We start from the raw sequence: 8,487 nt of genomic DNA on the forward strand, positions 1-8,487 counted from the left end.
TGGCAAGAAAACTGAAGCAGAAACAGGACCATCTGTCTCCGGTGAGTTTCAATATCTGCGAGTGCAGTTTGGAAAATTTATTCAATTTTAAACATATTATTATTTTTTGCAATAATTAAGTAATTTTTTTAATCAATAACTAGGATGTTCAAAGAATGATCCTTCGGGAGCCCTAACACAGAGATTGACCGAAGACGACTTGAGGAGGCTACTATCTGAGACAGATTCTTCGGGAGAAGATGAGGATTTATGGGAGGAAAGCGCGGAAGACTTCCATTCTGAAATCAGCGACAGCGAAAATGAGAGCGAGGACGAGGATCTTGGAGATTCTGAGCGTGGCAGGACCAATATTTCTGCAACTGATTCAGTCATTGAAACCATGGCACCAAACCCCTCAGGTACCGATAGATTTTGTGAAATGTGGAAAAATTAGCAGCCTACTATCACACGGATGCCATTTACTGGTTGTCCCGGGTTGAAGGAATCCCCTGCTGGCAATCACCCACGCGATTATTTTGACCTCATAGCCAATGAGGCATTTTACGACCTCTTAGTTTCAGAAACCAACAGGCAGGCTGAGACCCTTCAATCGACAAATGTATCGCCACATGCCAGAATTGCTGACTGGAAACATATGTCGAGAGACGAATTTCAAAATTTCCTTGGTTTATTGTTCCACATGGGAACAATTAGGCTTAATATAATCCAGGATTATTGGAAAAAGGATGATTTATTCAATTTAACCTGCTTTTCACGGTACATGCCTTGGGATAGGTTTCTTGGCATTTTGCAAACGCATCATTTCGCTGCAAATCCAACGGAAAATGAGCCTCTACCAGAGGACAAATTGTTCAAAATCAGGCCATTGATTAATCATTTTCAAGTTAGAATGCATGCCATTTATTCACCCGCTAAAGATTTATCGTTGGATGAATCAATGGTTTTATGGAGAGGCCGTCTGATTTTTCGACAGTACATGAAAGGAAAACGTCATAAATATGGCATTAAAATTTATTTGTTAACGGAATCATACGGAATAGTAATTTGAATGCTGGTACACACTGGGTCTGCAGATAAGGAAGTAGGAGGGCAGGGGCACGTAAGAAATGTAGTACATAAACTACTTCAGGGCCGAGAGGGTTTTGGCCATTCTGTTTATTTAGATAATTACTACAGCAGTGTGCAATTGTCTAGAGAACTTCTGGGAAAGAAAATATATTGCACAGGCACATTGCGGGTAAACAGAGCAGGGAATCCCAAGGAAATTGTGTCCCAAAAAATTAAGAAGGATGAAGTAGTAAAGCAGTGGAGTCATGATGGCATCTGCGTCTTGAAATGGAGGGACAATCGGGACGTTTTGGTCATCACCTCCGAGCATGGGAGCCAGTTGCTTGAGGTCCCGAACAGAAAAGGAATAGCCAAGTTAACACTGGAGGCGATAGTTATGTATAACAAATCTATGAGAGGCATTGCTCACGGCGACCAAATGCTAGCATATTACCCCTGTGAGCATAAATCGGTCAAATGGTATGTATAAGAAATTAGGAATACACATCTTTCAGTTGATCATTATAAATAGTTACTTATTGTATCAAAAAAACAGTGGACACAAAAAAACACTGTACGAGTTCCGCATAGAGCTAATACGATCCCTGGTAGGAGCACAAACAGGCCCTACCTAACGTCCAGCCACACCGTAGCCCCCCGAATCTCATTTTCCCGCTTTCTTTCCTGCCGACGGGGGGAATAGAAGGAAACAAAAGCGATGCCGCGTTTGTCACACCAAAGGAGTCAGGAAGACCGTCACCACTTTCTGCCCAGATTTTCCGGATGAGCCCGGACTATGTCTTCGTCCCTGCTTCATTGAATATCATGGGAAGATGCTAGAGAAATAACGAATATGTATTTTTAAGTGTAATGAAAAAGTTACTCTTTATTTTGTATGCTATTTTTTGATAAGTGCTATATCTATTTTTACAACAATGTATTTTACTTTAAACTAAAATAAAACATTAAAAATGTATGATAGTAATGGTTTACTTTCAAAAAAGCATTGTATTGGTCATGCAGAGAAAGCTTACAGCAAATTGTTGGAATCAAAAAAATTGAAAAAAAATGTGTATTCTTCTTCATCGACTTACATTGCTTCCTAGCTAAGGCTTCCTCGAAGTATTACTTTGGAAGGACCTAGCCAATCGGGTTCTCTACTGTGAATTGCCAAATGTGAGGGAAAAAATGTAAGTTTGCTGTAGAGAACCCAATAGACCATTGCCCGGACCATTGCAGTGTTTCAAATCATTTGTTTTGTTTTCGATATGCAGTAAGCTACAAATACTTCAGAAAATATTGCAGTTTAACTGTCAAAATTATGTCCAGGGCTTATTATTATTTAATGTTAGCAGCTAAAATTGAAATGAACTTTAGAATAAGAAGGGGCTTGTTGCAATTTGAAAAATAGAATTTGCAGGTATTGGTGTATTGCCGGTTGCATTCGTACATTGTTTCGCCATGGCGGACGACATCTTAAGATGTCACGAAAAAAATATTTAAAAATAAATATTTCCCGTATTTTATCGGCAACTTTAGATATCAAGGTAATCATAAAAAAGCGAAATCTATTGGAAATTAAAATAAAAAATTCCGTCACCCGGAACACCCAAGATTTTGTCGGCCGCATGGAATGTGTTAATTTTTTGCATAGAAATTTGGTAATTTTTGTTGAAAAGTCCAATGTTCATTGATATGAAACTATAAATGATAGAAGAAGGATGAGAAAATACTAGAGGCGTTCATTTAGTTCTGGAGAAGAATGGAGAAGGCGAAGTGGGTGGAGTGGAAGAGGGACAATGAAGTGCTGGACATAGTGGGCAAGGAGAGGCAGCTTTCAAATGAGGTAGGGATCGAAGACAGAAGTTTTATACAGAGCAAATACGTAGCCAGTTTTGAATGGAACGAGTACATACTTAACTTGTACCTCAGGTAGAGAATTGTGTCAGCAAAGGAGGCGTTTATGAACAGAAAGGAGCTTACAACAGGAGCTCTTTTCTTAATGGTTGAAGGATATGTTCACTGAAGAGCCTGATCTGGAGTGTACCTCTTTACGGAGTGGAAAAATGGACACTGAAGAAGGAGAACGAGAGAACACTGGAGGTGAGATGTAGGTGTGGAGAGGAATGGAGAAAGACCATGACCATGGGCATTGCAATCATGATATATCTGATCCAGCGAGATGGTCTGAGTTTGATGGAGACCATAAGGCATCTTTATCAAAATGTTCCATACATAGATTTGCCACTACGGGTGAGAGAGGGCTCCCCATGGCTGCTCCATATTTTTGCTGGTAATATTCTCCATCCCATCCTCATCAATTTCTTTGATGCTGCTGTATATCATTGTTTAATGAAGTAAATCTTTTCACAGTTCATTGAAAAGATGCTGAATGGCCAAGAAAAATTTGACAGGTAAGAATGCACCGACCAATAATGCCAAAAATGACGAAAGGTACAGTGAAAGTTCTAAGGGCAAGCACTAGACTGTAGCATCATGGAATCAGAGCACGGGATGCAGTATTGCCATATATCGTTCAGAGAGGAAAGGATTTGAAGGATTCCAAATTCCCGGCATAAGTTTGAGTATTGGCCGTTGGCGCTAATGTAGCCTGGGCGGCAGAGTCCTCTGGATGGCAGTTCTCTACACTACTCCCTCATAGGGTCGAGTCGTTCCATACACTTCCACTATGGGAATTGAGACGTCCGCCATTTTAGTTCTTCCGTCTTTATAGAGTCTTATGGGGGAAAGTGATATAATGCCAGTTTTTTCATAAATACGCGATTCCTGTCGCATTTTCGGTAATTATAAATTATAATATATTCAGTCTTGAGGTACTAGGAACACTTTACTATCAATTTGTAAATTTTAAATCGTGAAAAATAACAAATATTCGCGCTTCAGCTAAGTTTTGATTCTTTTCACAGGACGTTTTTCTAGATATGAAACTCTCATATTTATGTCTGAAACAGGGTAAATTATTTCCAAAACTACTATTACTGCTCTCAGGGCTACTATATAGCGATTTTTTCTCGTCAAAGGAATAATTTCAGATTTCGAAAAGTCCAATATCAGCTGAGAGAGAATTGTTATCTTCTGATCGGAAGAGATGTCGCATATAATATCCGAGTAAACTTCCATGAAAACAGCGCTATGGATATTATACGAGGAATTTGAGGACAAGTCTGGTCAATTTTTAGTGCCGACAAATCAGAAATATTATCCTACCCCAAAATTAGACAAGAAAAACTACAGAAGTCACAAGCTGACATGCAATTTTTGTACTTTTCACGAGAGTTGCAGATCATAAAAGATATCATCAAAGGAGGTATATAAAGGAAAAAATCACATTTTTCCAAAGTATATAATGTACACACACCAGAAATGTTACATTTTAAGATTTCCAGAATGATTTAACAATTTCATTGAAACTAAGATTATTTACATAATGCAAAATAAACAAAATAAATAAATCTGAAGTGCACATGACGTAACATTTCTATTAAAATGGATTCAAATTAGTAGGAGAGAATGATGTACAGGTGATGACAGCTGCCACACATCTTGCATTATTCTCAATTTTGCTATGTTCCTTTACCACCCATGACATTGACTACTCGAGTATATGAACCTGTAATTAAAAATATAAATAAAATTTCGTTAATTACACCAAAAGCATTAATTCACAAGTAATTTTAATGAACAGCATCTCAGTGATACATCAAATTCTCACAATCAACAGTCATGATAAAGTTCTATAATGTGTAGATGTTTATTAAACATGCAATCACTTGTTTCTATATCATATTTCATGGTTTGAGCAATAGGAAATTAATAAATTAAATTTCAATTGGCAGACAACTTTCGGGAAATTAATTCTATTACCAAGATGGCAATCTTCCTGTCAGCATACAAAATTATAAAAAGGAATAATATGACATTAACATTCCACAACACTGTTACTCAGTGGCATATCTCCGTGGGGAGGAAGGGAAAGATCCCTCCCCAAAGCCTCAGAGAAATAAAAAAATTATTTATAATTATTTTATATATTGAACTGCATCGACTAAAAGTTAAATCTTTAGTGCCAAAATGATTTCAAATGTATTTCCAGGAATGTTATTCTTCAAAAATTTTCTTGGACTGATTCGTTGTCTGATTGGGGGGGGGGGTGCCACCCCAGGCCATCCTATCCTTCCCAAAGCATATTCCTAGTTACGCCATTGCCATTACTCCTTGACACAAATATTTCAACATTTATCAGATCATCTAAAAATATTATCAAATTGAAGACATACAGTCATATTAAACTACTCCATTGCCTAATCTCGACCATCGTATGCTCTCCCCCTTTAAAAAATATTTACATTTTAAAACATTCCAAACAGCGGAATAGGTTCATAGATTTCACATTCAATAGGTATTTTCAAACGTATCCCATATTTTAACCCCAGAATACTGTTTAGCAAAGAATTCATGTCAATGGTGAAGGTACCCCCCAATTAATGACCCTCATTATAACGATGAACACCATTTACCTATCTCCATTAACACCATCATGGAATGTGTCATACAGTTTCCTCCGGTATTACATCCATTATAATAACATTCAGACCAGGATTAAGTAGTCAATAGTTATGGAAAAAATTGACTGTATAAGAGGAATCTCAGAATAGTAGTGAATTTATGCACAGCAAGACCAAACTTGCTTATCAAAATATACACTAGTAATTATGAAGAACAGATTTCAACCCCAGAAAACTGTTCAGTGAAGGGTTCAAGTCAATGTTCATGGTACCCTCAAATCAATGAGATGAACAACATTTACACTCTCCATTAACACCGTCATGGAATATATATTCCTTTAAGTACAACATATAATGTAGTAATTTGCCAAAAGGATTAAGCAATCCACACTTCTGGAAAGAAACTAACTTAAAAAGAGGAATCTTTGAATTGCAGTGCATTTATGCACAAAAAAAACTAAACTTACCCATCAAAAGAAGTATTCTCAATTATGAAGAAGAGACTTGGCACTAGAAAAAGCTTTGAAAGCAACTGAAGCTACACCAAGAAGGGCAAGTATCGAAGGAAAAATAAATATATTGGCCTATGCTGCTGATGTAGCCTTAAAAGCCTATAGTAAAAGTAACCTCAAATCAGTAGCCCAAGTAGAATAGTAATAAAAGTAGGATTACAGGTAATTGAAGATAAAACTAAATATATGAAAATTGGAAGAGTGGCAGAGCCTAACATTTCTCTGCTGTTATTTGGTAGTCACCATTAACTGCCAAAATGAAATAGATGAAGAGATACAAATGGGGATAAATTAAGCTAATAGATGCTACAGGAGCCTATCAAAATTATCATAGATTCAACTTCTCAATATACCAACTCCAGGTATATATCAACTCAAGATAGATAAAAATTAGAATGTATACTATCATAATACAGCAAGTGCTCTTACATGAGGCTGAGGTAAAGACCCTAACAAAGCAGCCTTAGAAGAAGTAAAAAGTAATAAGTTGCTCCCTCGCCAAATGACAGCCTTGGAACCTGCTTGAACAGCAGCAGCAACATGCAAATCAAATTTATTAATTTATTCCAATGGTAAACATTACTAATCACTAGAATATAGAATCAACGCAAAAGGAAATGGCAGAAAGTCCCCCTACGGCTTAGGATAAACACCATAAATGGATTTAGGAGTACAATATCCTAGGTTTATCGCAACATATCACTAAGAAATGCATTTACAGAAGTTTTTATTGCAACAGAAATCATGATATCTCCAAGATATCATTAAAACCGTATTATTTTCACACAATACCACATCAGGTCTTGAATAAGTTATATCTACACATTAACAATAAGCTTCCACTCCACTCTTAATAATCACTATTTATATAAGATTTATAAAAGCACAATTAAACGCACAGGCTTAATAAAAGTAAATATAAAAGTAAAACAATAAGTTCTAGAGAAATGTACATGAATAATATACACACTGACAATAACGCATTGAAATTGAAATGGTGTACGAAGAAATAATCAAAAACTCCTAGTTATCCATAGCCATATTTTTTTAATAACTCTCAATAATTAGGCATGAATGGTACCGTCCTCTTTGATAATCACTGATGCCATTTCATAAAAACCTATTTAATTAAATATTTCCATATTTTACAATTAGTTACTAAGCTCGAATACGTACCACAAGTAAATATTCGGCCAAAGATGTTGAAACTTCAAGTACACAGGAGCAGACAGCAGTATAAGCACTGGGCCACGACAAAAGTTCGGTGTTGATGTATTTTTCCGTTTTAACCAGCCCTAGGAATGTAATCCTCTTCAAACAAAACTGGAATTAAAAATTCGGAATGAGTCAAGGAAAAGATTAGTCGCAAAAGCGACTCGTCGAGATTTTAATTGCATCCTAAAATTAAGCATTCACACTACTTCGAAATATAATAGTCATTCTTCTCATGAACAACACACAAATAAAGCAATGAAAAGCGGAGTTTCGTCCACTAATATGTATCCGGATATGCAGATTCTAGTCAAAAACGTAATTGTCTTTATTGTTGTAAATGACCGTAAGATTACTTCATACCGGCATTGACAAAAACAAATATTTTTATTGAATACAAAACTAGCAGCACTAATAGTTATTGTTACACTTTCTGGTACGTAGTAAAGAACTAAGTCAATCATCTCTGCAACCCAGACTAAATATTATATTTTAGTCACAAAATTTCACATATTCCATTGATGAATAGAAAACATACAAGCACAAAAACACTCGTCAAGAACCTCGCCGGATTATCTGAACCGGAATACATATTTTTTTAAATTACTACTTATACACAGTTCAAACCTAATAATTGGAATATGTGGATCAGCACTATTAAAAATTTAAGGTAATAGTATTAAAGGAACCATTATGTGTAGAAAAACTTACCTCACGTAGGCGGGAAGACGTTGTTTGGTGCCACTTGTCCCTTCGGCATATTTGAAGCCATTTCGCTCTTCTCTCAACATTTTGAGGGAAAATAAAATTTTTAAACACGTCCTTGGTGCTAATGTAGCAATTAGGAGCCGAACTACAACTTATTGTGCCGTATTTCTACTACAAATAACGGAAAATCTTGCCGAGCAACTGCCGGCCACATTCACTTTCATAACGTAAACAACGAGTGCAGAGAACAAAGATGGTAGGATGCGACGACTCAACTTTGTAGTGTATTATCAACAATCCAGAGGACTCTGGTTATGAATATCTTATTAACATTTTAATTTCAGGAATTATTATGTCCCTCGTTAATTTTAAAACGTTTTTATTTCGATATAAAACTAATAAGAACTAAATATGTCCTTATATATTATGATATATAGCCTCACAATGGTAGGGCGTTCTCTTGGTGGGGGCTGCCATTTTGA

This window comes from Ischnura elegans, chromosome 12 (genome assembly GCF_921293095.1).
Source record: "Ischnura elegans chromosome 12, ioIscEleg1.1, whole genome shotgun sequence".
In the NCBI taxonomy this organism is placed as follows: domain Eukaryota; kingdom Metazoa; phylum Arthropoda; class Insecta; order Odonata; family Coenagrionidae; genus Ischnura; species Ischnura elegans.